General features: G+C 46.7%; 2 long non-coding RNA genes across 4 annotated transcripts in view; one reads left to right on the top strand and one right to left on the bottom strand.

Annotated features, from left to right (window-relative positions):
* The first annotated feature begins 1,001 nt into the window (after nt 1–1,001).
* On the top strand, nt 1,002–12,293 carry LOC148183754 (uncharacterized). Its single transcript, XR_015773227.1, has 3 exons — nt 1,002–1,489; nt 2,834–2,928; nt 11,997–12,293. It is a non-coding gene; the product is annotated as an uncharacterized LOC148183754 (long non-coding RNA).
* The window catches only part of LOC148183752 (uncharacterized), a 74,259-nt gene continuing 71,273 nt past the window's right edge, over nt 9,652–12,637 (bottom strand). For all 3 annotated transcript variants that reach the window (XR_015773226.1, XR_015773224.1, XR_015773225.1), the window contains exon 9: nt 9,652–10,828. This is a non-coding gene — a long non-coding RNA (uncharacterized LOC148183752). The remainder of the gene's footprint in view (nt 10,829–12,637) is intronic.

Below are 12,637 nucleotides of genomic sequence, written 5' to 3'. Positions count from 1 at the left end.
TTTGCCGTCTACCACATTGGTGTTGCATGCAGATGGACCAAGTGACCTGGGATTGGTCACCGTGCCGTTCCTGAACCAGGCCATCTGCCTCACAGAAGGCAGCAACTGCTGCCGAAACCCAGGAACCAAATCCGGAAAGTGGAGATCGCCTGGACAGGGGAACGGCAGGCGGGGCAGCACTGGACCAGCCCAGCGGGGAGGACGCTCCTGGACCCACAAGGAGATGGAAGCTCTTGTGAAGGTCGTATCACAATTACATAAGCAGTGGGGTATCGATTGTAAACCTAAGGATTTTACTCTTGCAGTTGCAAGGCTTTTGCATATTGGGGTCATAGACCAGCCAGCAGATATTCTCCACGCTGAGGTGTGGGACAGATGTACTAAGGCCCTTGCCGAGGAAACCTTGGAGGGCGGCAAAAAATCCCCAAAATTGGGAATCGGGGCTGCTACACAGATGTTACAGGTCCCAGACGAGAGCAGCTCTGCTGAGCTGAAGTGGCCACAAGAGGGCGATACGTCCCCTCAATTCCCAAATCCTGATTTGCTCATAGGGAAACAGCAAAAAGCAGAAACTTTCTGAAGAGAGTTAACAGAAGAAGCCAGGGGTGCCGCCAGGAAAGCCAGGGAGGGACCACCACCCAATGTGCCCCAAGATGGCGCCAAGCAAAAAGACAAAGAGCAAAGTGAAAATGTCCTTGGTAGGAGCAGAGAACAAACGCTGGCATTGACATGCGTACATGGTTGGGAAAAGAATGAGGACAAGAAAGATAAAGGACGTGAGAAAGAAAGAGAAGGTGAAGCAAAGGAGATAAGATGCGGGGGTGGTGCACAACAAGGACAGGAGAGGGATGTGAAAGAGAAGGGTGGGGGGGGAGCCGAGAGGGGGAAAGGAGCGAAGGGCGGAGCAGAGGGCAGAACAGAGGGTGGAGCAGAGGGCGGGGCAAACCAGGACGGAGGGAACGACCCGCCCACAAGGGACATACGCGGGGTCGGAGCCCAACCAAAAGGCACGAGAACCCGGAAGTGGTCAGCCAGTCGAGTTCCGACTCCGACCGAGACACTAGCGGGGATGAGTGGTCCGAGACTGATTCCTTAAAGGAGGAAACAACAAAGATAAACAAAAATATCCCGCTCCATATTAAAAAAGAACTGAGAGGAGATACTCCTCTTACGGACTGGGGAGAAATAAAAGCTGCATGTGCCAGCTGGGTCCCTTCAGCTGCGCTGGCGTTCCTGGTCCGGGTGACAGATGGGGGACAGAGGATCCATTCACCAATAAACCCCAAATTGCAAGGCTCCAGCCTGCAGCGGCTGATAGGCACAGACCCGACAATGATTACCCCATGCCTATCTGTTTGTGACTTTGGTGTTTCTAACGATTTTTGTGTGCAAGTTGTGATTGTTCCCAGGGTCCTGTACCACTCAGATGAGGAGTTAAACCTGCAGGTGGAGAGACCCACCCGACTTCAGAAAAGAGAACTGGTGACAGGTGTGACCATAGTGATGCTGCTTAGCCTGGGAGCAACTGGTGCTGCCACAGGTGTCTCTGCCCTTGTGACCCAACAACAGGGACTGTCTCAGCTAAGAATGCACTTAGTCACCACCTGCTCAGTGTGCCTTATGTTTGTTAATGAAAAACTGTGGTCTCTATTTTATAAGTTTTTAGCCTTTTTAGTTAAGTATAGTGCACCTTATATTTTTACTCACATCTGTTATATCTACTCTTAAAACTTTTCATAGTATAGATAAGTTAGATAAAATGTTTAAAGACAGATATAGATAAAATAATGTTAGAACTTTCAAGACTAATACACCTTATATTCTAGCAAATTTAGTTAAGCATAAGGAGGGGGGGAAATGTGGGCAGCTAGGGTCCGGTGGTCAGAAGATGTCGTGATGTACGGAAAGATAGAGTCACGCCCCTCCTCAGTAGCTTATGGTAATTACCCCCATAATTAGCCAATAGCACCTAGCTGTGATGAAAGCAGATGGGAGTGACACTGTGAACCCAGGTTATAAAGTGTCAAACTCTTCACCAATAAATGCCATTTTGCCGTCTACCACACTGGTGTTGTGTGCAGATGGACCGAGTGACCTGGGATTGGTCACCGTGCCGTTCCTGAACCAGGCCATCTGCCTCACAGAAGGCAGCACTGAGTGGCCACTGATTTACCCAGACTGGATTATCATCCAGCCACGCTAACTTTTGGGTGGGGCGCTCAACAGTGCCCCCCCCCTGAAAACCCTGGGGAGTCTCAGGAATTGTTAGTTTGACTCCCCACTGGGACATCATGTCTCTCCCCCACAGGGGACACTCGTAGTCAGTGACAAATGGACGGACACTAGCCAGTCTTCTGTCCGGGCCCTTGATCTAAACAATGTTCTTAGAGATTTTTTCCAATTTTACCCCTCCAACACCTTGTAGTTTGCCCGCCAGGGGTTGCAAGTCCCAGTGTGAAGGCCACACCCTTTCGGGTATGATAGACAAATCTGTCCCCATGTCAATCAACCCTTCCACTTGGAGATGATCTTATCCATGGGTTAGGTTGCATTCCATGATGGGTCTATCCTCGCCAACCACTTCTGCCCGGTAGACTCCTGCTGCTTTGCCATCTACTGGGACCTCTGCTGGGATAGGGATCACCTAGGCTATGATTTGGCCCTTGATCAAATAGCAAGGTGGCTGAGGGCAACACACCAAGAGAGTGAGGTATGTTAGGTGTCCCTTAATTGTCACGGGAGCCACCTCAATCTCCATGGGTGTGTGTTCTGTGTCCCCAACAACAAAATACCTACTATCCAGTCCTGCCATGTCTTGTGAATTGTCCTGCAGGTCCACTCCAATGACTGTCCAATGAGTAGACCTGAAAAGAAAAGCTTCAGCAGTTACAAGTCTGGATTGCTTTTGAGGCTGCTAGATCTTGTTAGGTATGCGTTCCCCACAATTGTTTTTCTGCAGTCCCATGCCCTGCTTCCCTTTCTCTGCCTTTTCAATTAAAATAGAGGATTTTTTTATTTTTTGGCCCGCTTCATTTGTGTCTTTGCACTGGAAGGGAAAGCATTTCATTTCTGGTTTTTTTTGTTTATTGGCTGCAGCTTCTTTTCGGTGTTCCTTTTGGTGCTGGCTTTGAGGGCAATCTGGCAAAATGTCCTGGCCTCTTGCACTGGAAGATGATATGCTGGAGCTGTTCTCATGGCATCTGTGGCTTGTTCATTCCTGGTGCTGCTGCTGCCACAGTCCTTGGATTTGTCAGTCCTGGCTTCTTGTCGTGTGCAATGTACATATCTGCTTTCTTGGCACATGCTCCTATCATCTCTGCTATAGTGGGTGGAGGATTAATGGGCAGTCCCAGGACCACTCTGCAGCAGGCCTCATTGACATTCCTCTGAGCCATCTCCTTAATTAGTTCCATCTGGGCCACTGGTCCTTCTACCTGCCTCTCTATTTGCACTTGAGGCTGATCAACAAACTGCAAAAAACTTTCTGATGGAAGCTGTTTAATATTAACATAGCTGACTTGAGTTTCAGCTGTTGGCAATTGGCTAAAAATCTTTTTTGCTACATCACAGATCTTATCTGCAGTAGATTTTGTTAGTACCTGCACTTGGTCTTCAGGTTTATCCCACACTCCTTCCCCACATAGATGTTCTAAAGTGATTTCATTCTTCTCTGCATCTTGTGCATCCTGAGTGTTTTGCTTAAGCTCCCCTAGGCAGTTTTTAAAGGACTTTTTCCATAAGCTTTCCCAAAGATCAAACTTGGAGGGAGTTAAGAGACACCAGAATAGGTCTTTGAGATGAGCAGGAACTGAATCCTGAGATTTTAATGTAGCCCTTATCATCCCTTTCAGTACTTCACTATCTCTACCAAATTCCCTTTGTACCTTGCAAATCTTGTTTATATTTTGGTAAGAGAAGGGTTGGTAATGTACTTTAATTCTTCTTTTACCAGTGTATATTACAGGAGTAGCTGAAAGCATATCTTCATCTTCCCCAGGGCCCATATCTCCTGGGTTTCCCCACCCACCCCCACCCACGCTGGGCCCAGGGGGCCCCGCCCCACCACCAGGTCTGGGGAGGGACCCAGCCCCACCCCCACAGGAGCTGGGAGGGGACCCATTCCCCCTGCCCCAGGGGGCCAGGGCCGGGGGGACACCCCTCGCCCTGTCCACCGCAGCAGCAGGGGGCAGAGCCATCTCTCACACCCCCACCCCCCTGCGGGGACAGGGGGAGGGGGCATGGGAACCGGGATTGCAACATCTGGAGGCAGGGTGGCAGGGTGACGTCACACAGGGTGGGAGCATGGTGGAGGGGGGAGGAATGTCCAAGGGAAGGAAGGGGTTGTGGGTGGGGACAGGTGGGCAGAAGGGGTTAGGGGAAGGGGAAGTACGATGGAGGTCCCCCCATGTGGCCTGCTGGCACATGGCCAGCACCATCCAGCCAGGTGGGGATAGGGGAGTTCATTGCCTTTAACAGTAGGGATAGGAGGGTACAGGGAAAGACCCCTGATAGTCTGCACAGCACTATCAGGGATAGGGGGCTGAAGGAGACACATGGAACCAGGAATGGCATTGTCAAGGTGCATTTCCTGTGTTTCTTGGTCTGTTCCATGTGTCTTTTTCAGCTCAGGAGCAGAATTCGGAAGAAGGGTTAGGGGAAACCAATAGAAACTGCGGTGGCTCCCTCTTCGCTTCTCCTTCTCTGTTAACCAGTTCTTTCCAAATTAAAAGAAAAAATGGGAGATATTTTGAAGCAGATCTGTTTCCCTCCTCTACTTTAAGGGTTAACAAGTTTCCAATCCTATCTCATTCATGAACACAATCTACATCTAGCATGTCAAGCTGTGGGAAGTTATGAGACAACCATGAGATAAAATGTTTCAACTTGTTTCTAGAAATCTTAATCTGTGGTACTTAAGAAATCTTGTAATTTGGATTCAAAATTCTTTTGGGGTGCAGACAGCTGTGATCCCATTTCTGCTGTTAAAAAGCTGTTAGCAAAACTCGTTTTTATCTTCTTTCACTGCAAAAGCAACAAAGCCAGGAGTGGCAGGTTTCGCTCAGTTAGGCTCCCTCCCCACACACCGGAGTAAGACACAAACCGCTAAACCCAGCTGCAGCCACTTCTGCTGAGCCGCTAAAAAAACACATGGCCAAGGCCATGAGGGGGTGAAGCGCTGCCGCCCCTCCCCTGCGCCAAGCTGCCAGGTCACGTGGCCTCCACGCAGTGCCCACGCGCCTCTGCCAAGTGGATGTCCCATGTGGCGCCCACACGCCACGCCAGGAAACCTCGTGCTGCAGCCACGCGTCTCCACGCCACCCGCTGCTTGCGCCACCCGGGGCCCCCCCCTGCCGCTGCGTGCACCACCTCCGTGGACCATGCTCAGAGCCACTCCACCGCTGAGTGGGGGCCGCTGCACAGCACCACTTCTGGCTGTGTGCGTGCTCGCCCGCAGTGACATTCGCTGGCAGCACGGTCACTCGCCCGCTTGCATGCAACTGCTTACCATTCCTTGTGTCTCCTGGTGTTCCTGGCAGTGCAAAGAAGGTCCCCTTCATTCTGGAGCCGACCCTCTGATGATTCAAAGGGCTATCAACTCCTCCCTTGTGAACTTACAGCTGTATAGAAACAGCATGTGTCTCGCAATGTAATTGATTATCCTCGATAAGACTTACAAATCCTACTTGTGGATTTCCAGTCGTTCGTACGGAGCTCCAAAAGGACTCCTCACACCAGGGCACCAACTGCTATTACTATATGTTCCCCAGCCTCCCTGTGACTGCAGTCCACCCAGCCGCTGCCCAGAGAGAGAGGGGGAAGATACTAATAGCGAGAACTAAAGGAATAAAAACGAGGCCCTCTTCTTCCTGGGATGGTGTCCCAGCTTTATTCAGGGAAATCCAGTGCAGAAAAGAGGAAGTCTGATCCCGCGCTGCCTTTTGAAGTGAGGGAGAGGGGGAAGAGTTACATGTTACAACCAACAGGGAAAAACTACGAAGGAGGAGTCAGGGGAAGGAACTAGTACTCTGCAGCTCAGGGGGTATATCTCAGGATTATACCATATTTCTTAATGCACTACAACACTTTGGTGTTTTGTTTGATTATTTGAAAAGTAGTGCCTCTGTTTGGGACCTTCCCTATTCTTTTCTTCCAGTATCCATTTTAATCTCGTAGAGTGGGACTCCACCTCCAGCAACCAAAATCTCACTGTACAGCAGGAGTGCTTATCAGGCAGTGCCTCTCCATCAGCCCTCTCATTTCACTGCAGACAGATAAAAAAATATTATGAGGATAGTATCATCCTTTCACTCAATCATTGTAGGTGCACTACAGGGTTATTTCAGCAACTGCTTTTTTCCAGACATACTATTCTCCTCTGTCATTTCAGAGAACCAGTGAACTAGCAGCACATGCCTTTCCACTGGTGCAAAACCATTACAAAAGCATTTTGTCTAGTTAGTTATCACATTACCCCATCAGCAAGGTGAATTTTATTCCTGCTTTAACAAACCTATCATCATTTTGGGTTTATTGGAAAGATATACTGTGAATACACTGAAAGATAATTCTGGTCTAACAAATTATTTAGTTGGTTTTATTTAGGAATATATTGGGAAATTATGGCAAAACTAAGATTTGGGTCTGGGTCTCCTAGTGCTTCTACTATTCCTAATGGGACTCACTGGATTGCCTCCTAATAAGTTTTTTCTTCTAAAAAATCTATTGCTTACTTGAGGAATCTTAAATGCTCAAAAGCCCAAGAATTGATTTGTTTATTTTTTAACTAAATCAGCAAGTGCATGTTTCAGGAGTTGATGTATGCCCATTCATACTGAGAAAGGCCTTGACGATTAGCATTTATCTTTAGCTACGCAGAGCTGAATGATGGCACTGACATGAATTTTAAAGTCTCCATTTCTCAGGGAATAGAGTGTGGCTCTTCCTACCATTCTCAGCTTGGCTGGAACTGCAGGAGGGCCAGTCAGGATGCTCTATAAACCAAGAGAATTTGGGCTGTGTGCCAAGCACACATCTCCCTGCTGGCACAGGTGCCTCCAAGCAGTTCCCCGATCTCATACAGGCTGGAACACTGGAGGAATTCCTTCTTGAAATAAGAGACTACCTAAGCACTTCTGTTTAAAAAAATTACAATAAACATGGGCAAATGCATGCCATGTAAAATAATTCTGAAGGGTTTTAACTATCACGTTGTTGTTTGGTGACCAGGAGTTTGTCAAGCAAAGGTGACAGACACCATCCACTCACCCCAGCTGAGGTAAGAAACAAGTCATCAATATGACACAGTGACAAGGCCCTCTGTCTCTCTCTTGCTTTGCTGGTCTGCCATTGCATATCTTTAATGCAGCAGGAACTCTGGCATCCCAAAAATCCTCCTCTCCTAGGCAACAAACTGTCTCAATCATTGACATTTCTTTGGGGTTTTTTCATTCATTTTCCATAACTGGCAGTTGCATCTACTAAGTTAGATCTACTTAAGATCTCTACTTCTGCAGCTTATGATTTTTTTAAGCAGACAAAGGGATTTAGGAACTTAAATCTTCCTGCAACAGCATAAGGGCAAATTTTTACCAAAATCAGCCAGGCTAGAAAAGGCACATTAAGCACTTGCTCTGATACAGCACAGTCTGGATGACACATCTGGGTGCTCACAAGAGCTGAGAAGGTGTGTGGCAATCTGTGGCAGGATGAAAATAGAGATGAGTGAGGACAGATCCCTTGATTTATTTTGGAAACACCACCAAATTAAATTTGTTAGTCAGTTAAATTTGTTTCCTGGGAAGCCTGGCCATACATGGAACAGCCCACTGTTTTGCACCACTCTGCAGCCTGAAAGGATGTGCCAGGAATAGCACCTGTGAGCAGTGGTGTGGAGGACAGTGAGCCAACCCACGGTAGACCCATCCCTCTGTGGAGGGAAGAGAGCTCTTAGGAGCCACCTGTCCCCAGCAGGTTTCTCGTTTCATGTTAAGTTTATGTTTCTCATTGGTAATCTCCTTGGAACCACCCTGATCTAAAAGGACATAAAAGGTCAGCTTTTCTGTAAACCCCTTGGCATTTGATTGCAGATTTCTTGGGGCAAAGAGCTGGATTGAAAGCCTCCAAGAGATCAGATATGAAGCCCCATCTCTCTTTCCTCTGCATTGCTCCAAAGAGCTGATTTTCACTCACAACAGCCTTGCTAAAGGCTCAGAGCAGAAATCAGAATTGCAGCTAGGGAAAAAATCATAAGCTGCAGGTGCAGGATCTCTGCATCCCACTGACTCCCCAGCTGTGATACAGTGGCACAAGCAGAAGGCAGCAGTCCCATACCTAGGACATGTACTACCAAGGCAGCTCTTGTCTCTCTCCTGGGTGCAACTGGTGAGAAGTACCTAAATGAGATGTCCATGCTGCATTGCCAGACCTGTGTCCTTCAGAGAGGCCTGACAGAATTTCACACTATGTCCAGTGCTGTGTGATGACTGCACAAATGTCCCCACTGGTGGCTTCAGCCACTTGTTTGGTGTATTAAATTCCAGCCTAACTCCTGAACATCACCTCAGAGAACACATCCCCCAGACTCAAAACTCATTCCACTCCTGTGACAGCTGCAAAAGTTACTATGGAGAAAAACAGTTCAGTATGAGAAAGTACTGCAGTAAATCTGTCTCTACAGTTTATCATTAGAAACAAGGAGGAATGCAAGAGGCCAAACTGCTTTCTTGGGTGTCACAATGGCCTCCCACAGCCCACCGTCACTGCAGCTCCTGTGCCTCCAAACTGCTCACTGGTCTTCTGCTGGATAGCTCTAGGAGCCTCCAACCAATGGATATATCTGACTTACATAGATATATTTCAGTTATGTATAAAAAGCCAAATTCATTACACATCAAAGCATGGCAGTTTTAACCTAACACTTCTAGACTCTTCCCTACTTCTGCTGGCAAGACCACTCTATTTTCTCATACATGTGAGGAAGCTTTCCTGAATAGTATCAGAGAGAAAGAAATCCCTTTGTACATCATTCTCTGTAGGATGCCCAAATCACCAAGCTTGCAGTGAGTGATCCAGTAGCTGGGGAGTAGCTGAGAGGATTGAGCCTGTGCCTGCTCAGTGGGAGGCATGAGGATCTCCTCACAAGGCATCAGCAGATGGCTGGGTGCTGAAGGTATCTCCCTGGTGACACCCACAGGAAACAGCTGGCAGAAACCTAGGGTGAGGGACATTGCCTTACAAGATGTCCAACACAATTTAGCCACTTCTGGGCGTCTAACAGGTCTTCACTGGGCTGAGATAATGGCACAGGGCACTTGGAAGGCCACTGCTCCTCTACAGCAATAACTGAAGTTCAGGCACCTCAAATAGCACTAGTCCTCTTCATTTACACACTTGAATCATTCCTCTGCAAAACAAACTAAAAACAACTGAAAGAGCAGATAACCACAAGAACTCAAGTTATAGCTCTCCTGTCTGCATTATTAAAATTAGATTTAAGGGTTCAATAAGTGAATATCATGATCTGATAACAATTAACAGAAAAATACCAACCTAAAGAGCAGTGACACACCCTCCTTGCTCTGTTTACAAATGTCACAGTCATATGAGATAGCAGTCAAACATATCAGCAGACTAAAAATAAACCACATAAGATATGTTGATAAATATTTATTTCAAAACAATATAGCTTTTTACATGACTAATACAATTTAATATGATTTCAGACTGAGAAGAAAACAACTAATGTTGATTGTTTGCTAATTGTCTTTGGAGGAGTGACAGGTAACAAACTACCATTAGCTCTGGCATTATATTCTCCTGGTAGAAAATTTGAGTAAGTAGATCAGTCAACACCATCATTGCTTTTAATACACCAGTGAGGACTAATGCAGGATGCAACTAGAAGGACATAGGTATCATCTTGGAAGAGGAGCAGCCGTTTACATGCAAAGGGGTTCACCCTTCATGACTGTGTGGGCTGTTTTCATGCACCAGCCAACACAGCCTGAAAATGTCTGCCTGGACCTTTAAGACAATTTTATTCCCAGTTAAATCACCATCCAACCCTTTTCACAATAGCATCTGCTGCTGAACCACTGCTAATTAGTCAGTCCCTGTTCAGCGAAGGAGGAAGACATGACAGCAAAGATGACATTTTTTTTAAAAACAGCCCAAAAACCCCTGCTAAAGATTGCAGCACTTTGTGACCTACACCATGCTTGTCACAGAGCAGGGAGAGGGAATTTGCCTACCACTATATGTTGCAATCACTACCGAAATGTCTCTTTCTTCTTGCTTCCTCTCCACCCTTGTTCAGAAAGTTAAGGTAAGATGGAATAGCAGCTGCAGCTTCCCATAGGTAGGACATCCTACATGGGGAGCCAGGACAGCACTGGCAATGTTCCCTCACTGTGCTCTATAAGCCTCAGTTGTTTTAATGTTTTCTCAGTATAAATTTTCTAAGTATCAATTTTCTCTAACTGTTGTGAGCACAAAGAAAATTCATGGAAGATCTTGAACAGTTCAGGTATGGTACAGTAGGGGCCACAGAACAGACAATGCAGTCAAGGGATTTACTGAAGCAAATATTTCTGTTGTGCTGGGGGAGAGAGAATTGGGAGAAGCATCTTGACTTAGGGAGAGGGATTCATAACTCAGTGAAAGTCTGTGGAATGACTATTCTAACACTTAGAAGTTTTCATTCTGCACACCAAAATCTCCAAGTGAAAAAACAGGTCTCTTCCAGGGATAAGTTTACGAGGTTGAAAGGTAAATTCCTGAGTCCCAGGAGCATGAGCCTTCATTTGGCTCTTCGGTCCCACGAATATGCCTGTATTAAAAACGAGATTCACTTAATAAATTATAAAAATAATTTAATATAAACAAAAAGACAATTAGGAGACAAAAGAAATAAAGCAAAGGGTTAAAAAGGCCGGGTGCCCTGGCAGGTTGCCAGGAACACACCTGGTATCTTGGGAACACTCTTTTTATCCCCACTTGCTGTGAGGATTTTATGCATATTCAAACTTTTTCAAGAAGTATTTAGCATGTCCCCTCCCTGGTTCCACCTATTTAGAAGATTTTTATTTTCTGCTGGTCAGCACTATTTTTGCTGGTCATCATTATTCTTGCTGATGAGCATTATTTTGGAGTTTGGTTTCCTTTCTTTTGCAAATGGTCACTTGTTGATAACCATCTGGGCCTCTTATCCTTCCTTAGAGGGCAGCTGGGCTTCACATCTTATGCTGATAACAGTTTGGGCTCTATTGTTCTCCTGATAAGCAGCTTGGGCCCCAGTGTCCTTGCCCTCTGGGGTTTCTTTGCCTTGTATCTAGGAAATTCTTTTAAACTTAAAACTTGTTAACAAGAAAAAAGTACATACATAGCTAAAAAGTATTTAACATATAATATTCATCTGCGAAAGCCAATATCACAATACAAATTTATAACACCTGGACATATAGAGCCTAATTACCTAAGCACAAGAGAAGCTTTATTGGAATTCCTTGCCCATCATTCTCCCAGGAAGACGGAGGGAGAGGAGATTACACAGTTGGATATTTCTGCAGCTCTTTGGTGAGAGCAGAAGCATACAGTCCACAAGGCTTTGAGAAAGATCTTTGAAAAGATAAAGTGGTGTGTTTCAAATGAGACACCCACCTTCTCTAGAGTGATGTACCGTGGAGGAGGCCCAGTCCTCCGACAGGCATCCTCCCTGGAGATCAATCCCCTAAGATAAGACAAAACTGCCTAGTCACTGTGACTAAGCTGTGGACCCCTTCCTGCTTCAGGAACCCATGTTATCTCCCTGTTAACTATTGGTCATCTTATCCCCTCTCAGACCACTGGTCCCCTTCCCAATCCTCCCCTTCCCTATAAAAACCCCAGCTTTTGCCCAGATCAGTGGTTAGATCATCACTGGCCCCCTTCGCTGAAGCCTGCATTAAAGACTCTGCAGAATGTCATATGGTCTTTCCGTCTCTTGTCTGTGTCGGCAGGGGGACCACGAAAGGAGCTGGCTAGGCTGAACAGAGCTGATCACAGAGCAGAAAATGCTGCTGAAAGACCTGGTCACCTAAAACCCCTGCCCATGCCCCTAAGGGTTACCCCTGGCTGGAGACTGCCGGAAGCCCCAGATGGCGGCTCTCCCCCAGGATGTTTATCTGGCCTTGTTGCCAGCAGAAGCTGGGGGTCGGACAGGGCCCTAAGACCCAGCCTGCAACAATGTGATACCAGAACAGCTCCTGGAACCTCCACCTGAAGCCCAGGGGATCAGAGCGTCGTCTCCACAGAGCGCAGCTGTGGACCTGATTTTCTGAGAGAGTTCCCAGCCTGTCAGTGGCTGGTCTGTTCCCAAGGGAAAGTCTCTTGAGAACATTTTTTCTCAAGGACCAGTTTTGTAAATAACTTCATTTTTTCTCAAAACAATTCTGTACAGCTGTGCTGAGTGTTTTTCTCTTGTTCCACCAATGGGACGAGAGGTGGTGTTCCCTTTACCACTCATGTTAAATGTGTATCATAACACCCTATAAAGAAGCTGAAAAGTTCGGAAAATAAACCTGATGATTCTCGCTCTGCCTGTTGCATACAATCCACGCTCTTTATTTCATGTCCAACAGCGACACACAGCCTCGGGACA

The sequence above is a fragment of the Pseudopodoces humilis genome, chromosome 9 (assembly GCF_049639895.1).
Source record: "Pseudopodoces humilis isolate 2021_Gansu_Grassland_sample_001 chromosome 9, ASM4963989v1, whole genome shotgun sequence".
Taxonomy (NCBI): Eukaryota; Metazoa; Chordata; class Aves; order Passeriformes; family Paridae; genus Pseudopodoces; species Pseudopodoces humilis.
Note: the sequence above shows the minus strand (reverse complement) of the source record. Positions and strands in the feature narration are given on the sequence as shown.